The following is a 15,405-nucleotide window of genomic DNA, read 5'->3' as shown; positions in this document are numbered from 1 at the left end:
CCAGATGACAAAAAGGTCATCGATGTATCTCATCCATGTATGGACTTTCCCAAAATCCTCTCTAAGTTCTTCATCCGTCCTGATTTCTTCCTCCCACTTGCCCAAAAAAAGATTGGCAAAGTTAGGAGAAAAGGCTGAACCCATGGACGCGCCGCGAATTTGTTTGAATAAGACTCCATCAAACATAAATATATTATTCCGCAGGCATAGTTTCATCATCTCGATGAGCATTGCAGTGTGGTTGGTAAATCCCAGTTCTCTGCTTTTCAGAAAATAATAGCATGCCTCCATGCCTTGAATGTGGTCAATGATAGTGTATAATGCACTAACATCCATGGTTATTAATATGGAGCCTTCTGTCCATATAATTGTGTCTATTTTACTTAGGAAATCTGTCGTGTCTTTTATGTAAGAAGGAAGTTTAATGACATATTCTCGAAGGAAGTGATCAATGTACACTGACAGATTTTCATTGACACTTCCTATGGAGGATATAATGGGTCTCCCTGGAGGTTCTGACAGATTTTTATGGACCTTTGGGAGTAAGTAGAAGATAGGTAGTTTAGGATAATCACGTTTTAAAAAACAAAATTCATGCCAGGAGAGGAGCCCCTCTATTTGCCAGTCATGAAGTCTGTTCCAAGTCTCCTCGATGCTCTGATTGTATTCGTTGGGGTTTGACTTCGTATAAAAGATATTGCCCTCCAGTTGTCGTAGGGCTTCCTTAATATACAGATCCCTGCCCCATAGAACAATATTACCCCCTTTGTCTGAAGGTCTTAACACAATAGAATTGTCATCTGCCAGGGAAGAAATAAAGTCTTGTTCTTGTTTAGATAAGTTCATGTTCCACGAATTTATGTTATACCGTTTATGTTTCAATTTAACCAGTTCTTTGGAGACAACTTCCTGGAAAGTGTCAATAGGGTCATGTGGCATGATGGGATAAAATACTGATTTAGGTTTAAAGTTTGTGCCCGCTGACCTATTCATGTTTGTTTCCCTTACACCCACAATCTGAACATCCTGTTCACTTTCCGCCATCACTTCCCCTAGATCATACATGTCCCGTAACAGTTCTTGATCATTAATGGCAAGTTCAGGGAGACCCATCTCCACAGCAGGCATTTCAACACATTGTCTAGGTTTAAGGAGATGCCATTTCTGTAACTTAAGTTTCCTCACAAACTTATAGATATCTATGCGGGTGTCAGAATAGTTAAACAGCTCACTGGGACAAAAAGTCAGTCCTAAACAGAGAATACGTTTTTCTTTGAGACTGAGTGTTCTAGAAGATAAATTAATTATTGTTTTATTTACCATTGCATCATCCATGGTTAACGTCTTCTTCTGTAGCCGCCCCTTTTGGATCCCACCAGCTTTGTATTCTTTTTGTCTTCTCTGCTGGAACTTGAGTCGTCTCTTTTGTGATCGGCTCTTCCTCTTGCTTGTCCTCTTGGTCTCCCCCGTGTAGGTGTTTTCTGAAATGATTGCTGCTGTTGCAATTCCGCCTCCTTTTTCCTTCTTGTTCTGAGGACCCTGAACTCCTCTAAAAAAGATGCCGGTTTCTTGGTAATCTCTATATCAGAAGCTGTGCTGGTAGATTGTCGTGACACATCCGAATCCGGTTCACTTGCGATAATGGTTGGTGAACTTTCTCCCCTGGCCTCTTGAGACTCTGCTGTTGCCATTATTGTATTGCTTTGTTTGTACAGGTAATCATATTTTGGACTGTAGGTTAGTATTCTGCCACTGTCATAATCCCCACAGTCTCTATGTAACTTTCGTTGTTTACGGTATTTAATATCTTCTTCATTTTTCTTAAGGCGTCCCTTTAAGTCATCCTTAAATTTGTTTATGGTATCCTGATTGGGGTGGTTGCTGAATTCGTCCTCTAATTCTTTCAGTTGTTTAAGTATTATCTCACGATCTTCCCATGCATATTTTATCAAAATGCAGAGCATGTTTTTGCTGCTGGTAGCTGAATTCTCCGACCATTCCTCTAGCATTTTGGCATTGGGGGATTCATGTGACGGGGTTATGTAGATTCTTAACCCCCGTGGTACCATCTTTTTATCCACATAATCCTGAAGGGAGATGGCCTCCCACCATTTAGATGTTTCTTGTTTCTTTAATCTTTCGTATTTTCGTAGTTGAGAAATTAGAGAACTATTATCCATTTTTTCAAATACAGCTGGACCCATTCCCCCTTTGCCTGGTCCACTAGCAAACAAAGTAGCCGCCTCTCTCCTCCGTTCATCCTCTTCCTCCATTGTACTTGGTAATGCGGGTGTTCCTTTGCAATTATACCACGTGTATTGCTGCTGGAAAATGCACTCGTAGGTTATATTTTGGAAAGTGACGGTGTACAACACCGTATCGGTATAATGTTTGGAAGGGCTGTACAAATTCCCTGTTATATTACACAGTTCCTGATGCCGTTTAGTTCTTAAGACTCCCCGGGGATGTGGCAAGAGAAATGCAGGTTGATGAAGTAATGACAATCTTCACTGGGTACAGTTGTAGCCTCCAAACTTCCACCCGTCTCTTATCCCGCTTTCCCTAGGCACCAACTCGCTCTCAGAAAGCCACAGCGCTTAAGCTGATGCACCGTCGCACAGGCGGCGGAGCCTCGCTCAGCAGAAGCGGCAATCAGAAAGCGGGTCTTACCATCAGGGACAAAGAGCGGTTGCCCTTCCTCTTCGGGTTTCAAACGTCAGTCGTTTTTTCTTACGGCCGGTGTGGATCCCTCCATTTCAATGAATTCCAAAAACAGGGGTAGGTTGCTGGGATCCGGTTCCCGTAGTCAGGTGGCGTGTGTATCTCGGCAACCCCGCCGCCAAGAAATTTCAATGTCTTTAAAGTTTTGCCAGATAAGCACCACACGCACTCGGAAGAAGTACAGCTATAGGCGTTTATTTTCCAAAATAACGCTACGCGTTTCAGCACAGAAGTGCCTTGCTCACACGTTTAACCTGTGTCAGTGAGGAACAGATTTAAGTACAAACTTCCTGATTGAAAAATAAAGTAAACATAAAGAAAGTACAATTGACATCATGTTTTGCGGCGGCCATTAGTAAGTACCAAGTGGACCCTATTCCTCTATGTAACCAATATGTCATTGATCAAAAAACATGTATTCCTATTTACAGACTGGTATATTCGTCAAAATAGCTTAACATTGTCTCTGTTTAAAGCTAAATCTGCAACGAATGGGCCAAATTGCTGTTAGACATTGCAGCATTGCCCATGTATCCACCATTTTGGAAAGGGGTAATCGTGATCAATTTCATTTGAAGAATTTAACCTGTATATACTACAAAAATAAATGAATAATAAAAAAGGGGATTGTCATATGCAACAATACAATATCTTGGTACATATTACCCTAAATAAATATTTTTAAAGGATTTGAGATATTAAAAATATTTATATAATATATATAAATAAATATTTATTTAGGGTGATATGTACCAAGATATTGTATTGTTGCATATGACAATCCCCTTTTTTATTATTCATTTATTTTTGTAGTATATACAGGTTAAATTCTTCAAATGAAATTGATCACGATTACCCCTTTCCAAAATGGTGGATACATGGGCAATGCTGCAATGTCTAACAGCAATTTGGCCCATTCGTTGCAGATTTAGCTTTAAACAGAGACAATGTTAAGCTATTTTGACGAATATACCAGTCTGTAAATAGGAATACATGTTTTTTGATCAATGACATATTGGTTACATAGAGGAATAGGGTCCACTTGGTACTTACTAATGGCCGCCGCAAAACATGATGTCAATTGTACTTTCTTTATGTTTACTTTATTTTTCAATCAGGAAGTTTGTACTTAAATCTGTTCCTCACTGACACAGGTTAAACGTGTGAGCAAGGCACTTCTGTGCTGAAACGCGTAGCGTTATTTTGGAAAATAAACGCCTATAGCTGTACTTCTTCCGAGTGCGTGTGGTGCTTATCTGGCAAAACTTTAAAGACATTGAAATTTCTTGGCGGCGGGGTTGCCGAGATACACACACCACCTGACTACGGGAACCGGATCCCAGCAACCTACCCCTGTTTTTGGAATTCATTGAAATGGAGGGATCCACACCGGCCGTAAGAAAAAACGACTGACGTTTGAAACCCGAAGAGGAAGGGCAACCGCTCTTTGTCCCTGACGGTAAGACCCGCTTTCTGATTGCCGCTTCTGCTGAGCGAGGCTCCGCCGCCTGTGCGACGGTGCATCAGCTTAAGCGCTGTGGCTTTTCTGAGAGCGAGTTGGTGCCTAGGGAAAGCGGGATAAGAGACGGGTGGAAGTTTGGAGGCTACAACTGTACCCAGTGAAGATTGTCATTACTTCATCAACCTGCATTTCTCTTGCCACATCCCCGGGGAGTCTTAAGAACTAAACGGCATCAGGAACTGTGTAATATAACAGGGAATTTGTACAGCGCTTACAAACATTATACCGATACGGTGTTGTACACCGTCACTTTCCAAAATATAACCTACGAGTGCATTTTCCAGCAGCAATACACGTGGTATAATTGCAAAGGAACACCCGCATTACCAAGTACAATGGAGGAAGAGGATGAACGGAGGAGAGAGGTGGCTACTTTGTTTGCTAGAGGACCAGGCAAAGGGGGAATGGGTCCAGCCATTTTGAAAAAACGGATAATAGTTCTCTAATTTCTCAACTACGAAAATACAAAAGATTAAAGAAACAAGAAACATCTAAATGGTGGGAGGCCATCTCCCTTCAGGATTATGTGGATAAAAAGATGGTACCACGGGGGTTAAGAATCTACATAACCCCGTCACATGAATCCCCCAATGCCAAAATGCTAGAGGAATGGTCGGAGAATTCAGCTACCAGCAGCAAAAACATGCTCTGCATTTTGATAAAATATGCATGGGAAGATCGTGAGATAATACTTAAACAACTGAAAGAATTAGAGGACGAATTCAGCAACCACCCCAATCAGGATACCATAAACAAATTTAAGGATGACTTAAAGGGACGTCTTAAGAAAAATGAAGAAGATATTAAATACCGTAAACAACGAAAGTTACATAGAGACTGTGGGGATTATGACAGTGGCAGAATACTAACCTACAGTCCAAAATATGATTACCTGTACAAACAAAGCAATACAATAATGGCAACAGCAGAGTCTCAAGAGGCCAGGGGAGAAAGTTCACCAACCATTATCGCAAGTGAACCGGATTCGGATGTGTCACGACAATCTACCAGCACAGCTTCTGATATAGAGATTACCAAGAAACCGGCATCTTTTTTAGAGGAGTTCAGGGTCCTCAGAACAAGAAGGAAAAAGGAGGCGGAATTGCAACAGCAGCAATCATTTCAGAAAACACCTACACGGGGGAGACCAAGAGGACAAGCAAGAGGAAGAGCCGATCACAAAAGAGACGACTCAAGTTCCAGCAGAGAAGACAAAAAGAATACAAAGCCGGTGGGATCCAAAAGGGGCGGCTACAGAAGAAGACGTTAACCATGGATGATGCAATGGTAAATAAAACAATAATTAATTTATCTTCTAGAACACTCAGTCTCAAAGAAAAACTTATTCTCTGTTTAGGACTGACTTTTTGTCCCAGTGAGCTGTTTAACTATTCTGACACCCGCATAGATATCTATAAGTTTGTGAGGAAACTTAAGTTACAGAAATGGCATCTCCTAAAACCTAGACAATGTGTTGAAATGCCTGCTGTGGAGATGGGTCTCCCTGAACTTGCCATTAATGATCAAGAACTGTTACGGGACATGTATGATCTAGGGGAAGTGATGGCGGAAAGTGAACAGGATGTTCAGAATGTGGGTGTAAGGGAAACAAACATGAATAGGTCAGCGGGCACAAACTTTAAACCTAAATCAGTATTTTATCCCATCATGCCACACGACCCTATTGACACTTTCCAGGAAGTTGTCTCCAAAGAACTGGTTAAATTGAAACATAAACGGTATAACATAAATTCGTGGAACATGAACTTATCTAAACAAGAACAAGACTTTATTTCTTCCCTGGCAGATGACAATTCTATTGTGTTAAGACCTTCAGACAAAGGGGGTAATATTGTTCTATGGGGCAGGGATCTGTATATTAAGGAAGCCCTACGACAACTGGAGGGCAATATCTTTTATACAAAGTCAAACCCCAACGAATACAATCAGAGCATCGAGGAGACTTGGAACAGACTTCATGACTGGCAAATAGAGGGGCTCCTCTCCTGGCATGAATTTTGTTTTTTAAAACGTGATTATCCTAAACTACCTATCTTCTACTTACTCCCAAAGGTCCATAAAAATCTGTCAGAACCTCCAGGGAGACCCATTATATCCTCCATAGGAAGTGTCAATGAAGTCTGTCAGTGTACATTGATCACTTCCTTCGAGAATATGTCATTAAACTTCCTTCTTACATAAAAGACACAACAGATTTCCTAAGTAAAATAGACACAATTATATGGACAGAAGGCTCCATATTAATAACCATGGATGTCAGTGCATTATACACTATCATTGACCACATTCAAGGCATGGAGGCATGCTATTATTTTCTGAAAAGCATAGAACTGGGATTTACCAACCACACTGCAATGCTCATCGAGATGATGAAACTATGCCTGCGGAATAATATATTTATGTTTGATGGAGTCTTATTCAAACAAATTTGCGGCGCGGCCATGGGTTCAGCCTTTTCTCCTAACTTTGCCAATTTTTTTTGGGCAAGTGGGAGGAAGAAATCATGACGGATGAAGAACTTAGAGAGGATTTTGGGAAAGTCCATACATGGATGAGATACATCGATGACCTTTTTGTCATCTGGCAGGGTTCTGAAAAAGAAGCAGTGGATTTTATTGCCAAATTAAATCAGAACAGCTATAACATCCAACTCACTTATAACATCAATAGAAGTCGGGGTGATGTTCTTGGACACCAGTATTGAGGTCCAGGATGGCAAACTGATCTCCAAGTTACATAGGAAGGAAACCTCAGGCAATAAGCCTTCTACATGCCCTCAGTGCCCATCCTGACCTCCTAAAATGGAGCATTCCGTACGGGGAACTGCTCAGGGCTAAAAGAAATTGCACCAGAGATGAGGATTACGAACAAGAAAAAAACAACACCCTCACACGTTTTAGAGAAAGGGGTTATCCTGAATGGGTACTTACTAAGGCAGTCACCAAAGCATCTACAGTCCTTAGACCTGATACTCTGGTGCCAAAGCTCAAATCTAATGAAACAACAGAACCTCCCAGAATCATTACCACATTTAATCAAGAGTCCAATAAGGTTCAGAAAATCATGGCTGATAATTGGAAAATCCTGAAAGCAGATACCATCATAGGCCCTAAACTCACTAACAGGCCTCTCATAACATACAGGAGAGGGCGTAACTTGAGAGATATGTTGGTTAAAGGAGACATAAGTGATAAAAAGGGCCAACATATTCAAGGGCTTAAGGGATTCTATCCTTGTGGTCACTGCAGGGCGTGTCGCACGAGTGTCATGGTCAAAGACTTTGCAATACCAGGCACGGAAAAAGGATGGCAAATCAAGCAATTTCTTACTTGCAGTTCTACCCATGTGATTTATATTTTGGAATGCCCATGTCAGAAAAGGTATGTGGGTAGTACGTCCTGCATGGCAAAGAAAAGGGTTCAAGAACATTTGAGGGCAATTACCAACAAAGATCCCAAGTACCCTATTGCCAGACATTTCCAAGATCGACATCAATCTAATAACGACCTGTTGAGGTATTATGCAATTGAACAGGTCAATGTTGGCAAAAGGGGCGGAAATCGTGAACTTGCCCTGAGGAAGAAATAATCCAAATGGATATTAGAATTGGAAACCAAATTCCCCGGGGGACATAACTGGGATGAAGAACTTGCAACCCATCTGCATATAAAATAAAAAATTCTGTGGTTCAATTGTAAAGAATGTACTATTGAGATTGATCTGGTATAATAGTGTCTTATGTTTGGTACAATTAAATGTGTTATTTGAGTAATCTTTGCAATTTGAAATGATAAGAATGAGAAACTTTTGCTTTTAAACCATTTTAATAATTTTTACATTTTTCTGTAATTTTCCTTCTAGGAGCATTTGGTGGGACATCACTTATTAATTTGAGCACTGCACTGACTCCCACAAGGCTTCCAACTTATGAAGAGAATCACTTCACCACGTTAAGATAAGATACTCACCTTCACTTTTATTGATATTCATCAATTGGGACTAAAATATCCCGTTGTATTGCACTCCGCACTCTGATTTTTTGTGAAGGAACATTTAGTGACAGACTTTGATCGTTCACTACTGTACAGACTAGATCTTCTTTATAGACTGATTATAAACTCCAATAGAACTGGAAATGGGGTCCGTAAGTGTCGGGCACTAGACCGAGTAAATCCTTTAAAAATATTTATTTAGGGTAATATGTACCAAGATATTGTATTGTTGCATATGACAATCCCCTTTTTTATTATTCATTTATTTTTGTAGTATATACAGGTTAAATTCTTCAAATGAAATTGATCACGATTACCCCTTTCCAAAATGGTGGATACATGGGCAATGCTGCAATGTCTAACAGCAATTTGGCCCATTCGTTGCAGATTTAGCTTTAAACAGAGACAATGTTAAGCTATTTTGACGAATATACCAGTCTGTAAATAGGAATACATGTTTTTTGATCAATGACATATTGGTTACATAGAGGAATAGGGTCCACTTGGTACCTACTAATGGCCGCCGCAAAACATGATGTCAATTGTACTTTCTTTATGTTTACTTTATTTTTCAATCAGGAAGTTTGTACTTAAATCTGTTCCTCACTGACACAGGTTAAACGTGTGAGCAAGGCACTTCTGTGCTGAAACGCGTAGCGTTATTTTGGAAAATAAACGCCTATAGCTGTACTTCTTCCGAGTGCGTGTGGTGCTTATCTGGCAAAACTTTAAAGACATTGAAATTTCTTGGCGGCGGGGTTGCCGAGATACACACGCCACCTGACTACGGGAACCGGATCCCAGCAACCTACCCCTGTTTTTGGAATTCATATATATATATATATATATATTCAACAAATATTACTGAATAAATGCGCACTCTCAAAGGTTCAAATGCTCAATCAGTAAGCTATTTATTCTCAAACGTTACGTGTTTCGACACTTACAATGTCGTGTTCACATGATGAGTTTGCTTCACAACTCAGTGTATAAATAAACTTTAGACATGGAAATGGGACTCAGGGTACAGGTTACTAGCAATCAGCAGTGATTGTAGCGGCCTTTTGTAACATGTAATACGTGTATATATAAGTACATAGATTTTGCTATGAAGTTAAAAATTCACATCACAGCTTAGATTTGCAGTACAGTGACCGGTGTGTCCAAATAACAGGTAATTATGCTTGAGTATAAGACAAGTGCCGCTATACACACAAAAACAAACTAGTAATGCATTACCATTGCTTGTTTTGCGAATCTGTACGCTTTACGCTCTATGTACAAATATTATTGACTGCGGACTAGTGCCAGCGAGGTTTCCAATTTGTTAGTGCAATTAAGGTACTATCGGACTAGTGCCGTACTACACATGACCAAACTGGTAGTATGTTAATCATACCAGTTCTCTATCGCTCTCCATTCTATGTGTGCTTATAGGTGATTCCGGACTAGTGCCTGCGATCTATGGATAGAGCGTTAACTAAGTACTTCACAAGTGCTAGAGTATAGGTCACATGAGACCACTAAGGTTCTAAATTATATATGCCAACATCATGCGAGAAATGTTCAGAGCCACATGACTAAAAATGGCTGAGTCCTTACTACTCCTATGTATTTACATAAAGGTGAAAATCAAAAGTACACAAATTAGAACCCAAAATGGTAGAATGTAATTAAAATGTCTCTTATCTCGTGCTCAGTGCAGAAACCCGTCCTGGTGAAGAAAAGGGTAGGGAACCCGTGACGTGACTATACTGTGTAGTGGGTCCCTTCCTTTCCTCCTGTGAAAAGAGCAAGACAAGAGAAATAGTCAGGATACAATATACATCTCAAGCAGGTAATAAGTATACATTGCTGCAATAAAAAAGATTAAAACGATTATCTATGAGAAGTATAAAGTGATAGATAGTGACATGGAAGTAGATTAATATTAGACAGTGGCTATTCTTCATGTAAATATGTTGCCAACTCCTCATCGAGGTTGTGGCCTCCAGGGAATATTGTTTCTAGTTCCAGTATCCAATTTGGACTCTTTTTTTTCCTAAGTGCTAGTTCCTTGTTGCATCCTCGGTTACCCAGATTTACTTGCTCAATGGCAAAAAATTGTACAAGAGAGTTTTTAGATTGGTGTTTTTCCTGAAAGTGTCGGGCAATGGGGTAATGTAGATCAACATTGTTGATGGCCCACAGATGTTCTTGGATATGTTTCTTAACAATCTCGTTGCCTACGTATCTGAGTCTACAAAGACATTCTAAGGCATAGACGAAGCTGCTGCTACAGGTAAGGAACTGTGTTATGTTTGTATTTTTCTGGATCCTGGGACATGGAATTCCTTGACCATGTGACTGGATTTACAGGCTTTACAATGCCCACAGGGGTAAAAACTTTTAAGGTTATGTACATTAGCTTTGCGGGATTCCGTGATGTCACCTCTGACTAGAATGTATGTTGACATATATGATTTAGAACCTTAGTGGTTACATGTGACCTATACAACTCTAGCACTTGTGAAGTACTTAGTTAACGCTTTATCCATACATCACTGATGATAGTCCGTAATCACCTATAAGCACACATAGAATGGACAGTGTTAGAGAACTGGTATGATTAACATACTCCACAAAGGCACCAAATTCTGGAACCATTTCGGCTGCACAGCCAAGGCCTGGACTTTGTGAATCCAATAAATCAAGTATTCCCATGTTTTTCTTTGTACTCCTTATTAATACCATATCCCTAATCCACTTTTCACATTTGTTTAGTCAATTTATTTTATTCATTCATCTGTCGTGCTGTCAATGATGACTCAAACAAGGACCATACATTTCCACATATCAAGATTTTAATGGCATCACCCAATGCATTTCGGGAATTAACATTCCCTTCATCAGGGGTATCTGCAAAGCAAAAAATATAACATTCAGATGCCACCATCAATATGCTATAACTTTGTTGACTGCAATAAAAAGCTTTGTGACAACAATTAGTTGTAATTCATGAGTTCTACGAATTTACATGCTTGTCATCATTTGTTATAAACATTACCCTTTTATTCATGTGACTTGCCCCCAGCTTCACGCCCCCACTGCTATATTGCCCGCTCCATTCACCTCCCACTGAGCTATGGTTTAAACAAACATCCTTGACCCCCTTATTACATAACCTCTTGTCATGATGTAATCCCTCCATTGCACTAATCACCCCCTCCATCCCAACACTCCTCCCTTCACTCACCGTGAAATGCATGCAAATTGTTTTTTAAAAAAACAACACCCCAGACTGTTACTTCAAGTCCATTAGTCTCTCAACTGTCACCCCACTGCTCCGCGCTCACAATGTGCCGAAGCCCATTTCTCTGATTGACACATGGCCCCTCTCCCCTATAAAAATAAAAACAGAGGCCTAGCCCTGGGATCCCGGTGCTGTAATCGGGCTCGGGAGGGGGGCCCCCTTCCAGTTTTTAAGAAAAAAAAATGGGTCAGGCCCTGGGGGTAGGGCCCCCAGGGACCAAAACATATTGAGAGAAGGGTTTGAACAACAACAAAAATAAAATAATAGCTGCATCTCGCCAGAGGCCCCGCCCCTCCCTGCAGCACTCAGCAAAAAGGCCTCCTGGTGCGTTGTGGGTTGGGAGATGAAGTCCCCTAGAATCCTATGTGTCCTTAGGCGCCAACTAGTCCACCAAGTATCTCCAGTAAGCCCAACACAGTGGGATTGCTGAGAGGTGATCCACGCACACGCCTCTTTTTACACCACTCTGCAAATTCGCCTCTTGGAGCATTGCTGGTGGGGCGCTGAGGTCATCTTGTCTCCTGAGGACCTCAAGCGTAAGTGGACTTCAACCCCCGAGCAGCATGGCTCCAGGAACTGCGTTTGCAGAGTGGTGTAAAAAGGGGGCATGGCCTTTGACCACTCTCAGCAATCCAGCTGTATGGGGCTTACTAGAGGTAACAGGAGGGCCAGTTGGCCCACAGGGACCCTCAGGAGACAAGGGGACTTCAACCCCCAACCAAGAGCATGCCAGGAGGTACGTTTACAGAGTGGTGGAGAAAGGAGGCATGGCTTGTGTCCACCTCTCAGCAATCCCACTGTGTGGGCTTACTGGAGGTAAGAGGTAGGCTAGTTGGCCCCTAAGGACACCCAGCGGTCGAAGGGGACTTCAGTCCCCATCCAAGAGCGCACCAGAGAGCTTGTTTGCTGAGTGGTAGGCAAAGGGGGTATGGCCTGCTATAAGAACTTAGCAATCCTGCTGTGTGGGACTTACTGGAGGTAATAGGAGAGGTAGTTGCCCCCCAAGGGTGTCCTTGGGGGGCACCTACCCCTCTTGTTACCTCCAGTAAGTCCCACACTGTGGGATTGCTAAGAGGTCTTCGGAGGCTATGGTCCACTTTCTCCACCACTCTGCCAATGCCCCTCCTGGCACACAACTGGTTGGGGGATGAAGTCCACTTTACTCCTGAAGGACTTTGGCGGCCAAGACGCCCTCCTGGTACTTCTTGTAAGTCTTACGCAGCAGAATTCCTGAGTGCTGGTCGGAGGCCAGGCCCCCTTTCTCCACCACACTACAAATGCGACTACTAGTTAAAGAAGAATTTTTAATGTATAGGTCTCGCATTTGGGAGAGTTAGCGCTATTGGCGTTATAAATATAAAGGATTTTACTAATGTTTTTTGGAGTGGAGTGGAGTGGAGTGGATGTACGTTGTGTGTAGTGAAATTATGTGGTATGTTTTGCAGTGAAATTTTGTGGATAGAAAGTATGTGGTATTTAGTATATAGGAATTATGTAGAGTGGGATTATGTGTTTTGGAGAGTAATTTCGTGGTATGGTAGTCTGTGTAGGAGTGGTAACCTCAAGTTTAGTCTTCCTCGTTCCCATAGAAGCTAAACCATAAACTCAATGAGACAAAAAAAAGAAGGAACCACGGAGGAGCACTTCTGGAACTAGTCGGAGGTATCAGCAGGGCCACTGGAATTATGCAACTGTTTGGCTGCACTGACTTTCGCACAATTATACATTTTATGCATTTGCTACATAATCTATCATCTGCTGAATAATCTCCAGATTTGAAAAAAATAACCTTGTTTCTTGCTCAAACGCTACCGAAAATGCAGCGACAAGGGTTACAGCGTGCTGGAAGGCCTTTAGCAAACCTAAAATGGTTACCTGTTACTTATTGCTAAATGTGGGTGTTAAATTCGTACTAATGGCGTGCAAACCACTCATCCTTCTTTCTGCACCTTTATTGCCACTTTCTGCATTTATGTTGCTACTTGCTGCACCCTTTGTTTTTTCCTGTACTTCTTTTGCCTCCTTTTGCTCATCTCTTATACTTTCTGCACCTCTCTTGCCTGTTTCTGCACATCTCTTGCCTATTTCCTCACTTCTCTTGCCTCCTTCAGCACCTCTGTTGCTTCTTTCTGCTCTTCTCTTGCCTCCTTCTGTACCTCTCTTGCCTCTTTCAACACTTCTCTGGCCTGTTTCTGTCCCTCTCCTGCTTCTTTCTGCACTCTGTTGCTTCTTTCTGCACTTCTCTTGCTTCTTTCTGCACCCCCTTACCTCTTTCTGTACCCCTCTTCCCTTTTTCTGTACATCTCTTGCCTCAGTCTGCCCACCTGTTCCCTCTTTCTGCACCCCTTTTTCCTGTTTCTGTTACTCTTTGCCTCTTTCTGCAATTCTCTTGCCTCCTTCTGCACCACACTTGCCTCTTTCTGCAACTCTCTTGCCTCTTTCTGCAGTTCTCTCACCTCCATTTGCACCTCTTGCCTCTTTCAATACTTCTCTTGCCTGTTTCTGCACCTCTCTTGCCTCCTTCTGCACCTATAATGCCTCTTTCTGCACCTCACTTGCTTCTTTCTGCGCCCCTTTTGCCTGTTTCTGCACCTCTCTCCCCTCTTTGTGCAACTCTCTTGTCTCTTTTTACACCTCTCTTCCCTCTTTCTGCACCACTCTTGCCTCTTTCTGTACCTCTGTTGCTTCTTTCTGCACTTCTCTTTTCTCATTCTGCATCTTTCGGGCCTCTTTAGCACCTCTGTTGCTTCTTTCTGTAATTTTCCTCTGCCTCTCTGCACCACCTGCCTCTTTCTGTACCCCTCTTGCCTCTTTGTGCTCCTCTCCTATCCCTTTCTGCACCCCTCTTGCCTCTTTTTGCACCTCTGTTGGTTATTTCTGCACCTCTTTTGCTTTGTTCTGCCCTTCACTTGCCTCTTTCTGTATCCCTCTTGCCTCTTTCTGCACCTCTGTTGGTTCTTTCTGCACCGCTCTTGGTTCTTTCTGCTCCTTTGTTGCAAATGTCTGCATCCCTCTTGCCTTTTTCTTCACCCCTCTTCTGCACCTCTCTTGCCTCAGTCTGCCCACCTGTTCTCGCCTTCTGTACCTCTTTTGCTTGATTCTGCAACTATCTTGCCTCTTTCTGCAGTCCTCTTGCCTCCTTCTGCACCTCTGTTGCTTCTTTATTCACTTTTCTTGCCTCTTTCTACACCCCTGTTGCTTCATTCTGCACTTCCCATGCTTATTGCTTTACCTGTCTTGCTACTTTCTGCATCCCTGTTGTCTCTTTTACATTCAGCCTCCCTCTTTCTACACCTCTCTTGCCTCTTTCTGCACCTCACTTGCCTCTTTCTGTACCCCTCTTGATTCTTTATGGATCTCTCTTCCCTCTTTCTGCACCACTCTTGCCTCTTTCTGTACCTTTGTTGCTTCTTTCTGCAGTTTTCTTGCCTCATTCGGCACCCTTCATGCTCTTTCAGCACCTTGGTTGCTTCTTTCTACACTTCTCTTCCTTCTTTCTACACCCCTCATGCTTCTTTATGCACCTTTCTTCCCTTTTCCTGTATGTCTCTCGGTTCTTTCTGCACTGCTCTTGCCTCTTTCTGCACCCCTCTTGCCTCCTTCTGAACCTCTGTTTCTAACTGCACTGCTCTTGCTTCTTTCTGTACCTATGTTGCAAATTTCTGTACCCCTCTTGCTTCATTCTGTACCCCTCTTGCCTCCTTCTGCACCTCTTGTTGGTTCTTTCTGCACGGATCTTGCTTCTATCTCCACTTCTCTTGCCACCTTCTGTACCTCTTTTGCTTCTCTTTTTGCACTTCTCTTCCTCTTTCTGTGCCTCTCTTGCTTCTTTCTGCACTTCTGTTGCTTCTTTCTAT

Source organism: Lissotriton helveticus, chromosome 4_1 (genome assembly GCF_964261635.1).
Source record: "Lissotriton helveticus chromosome 4_1, aLisHel1.1, whole genome shotgun sequence".
NCBI lineage: Eukaryota > Metazoa > Chordata > Amphibia > Caudata > Salamandridae > Lissotriton > Lissotriton helveticus.
The sequence above is the reverse complement of the archived record's forward strand: the minus strand, read 5'-3'. Positions refer to the sequence as shown.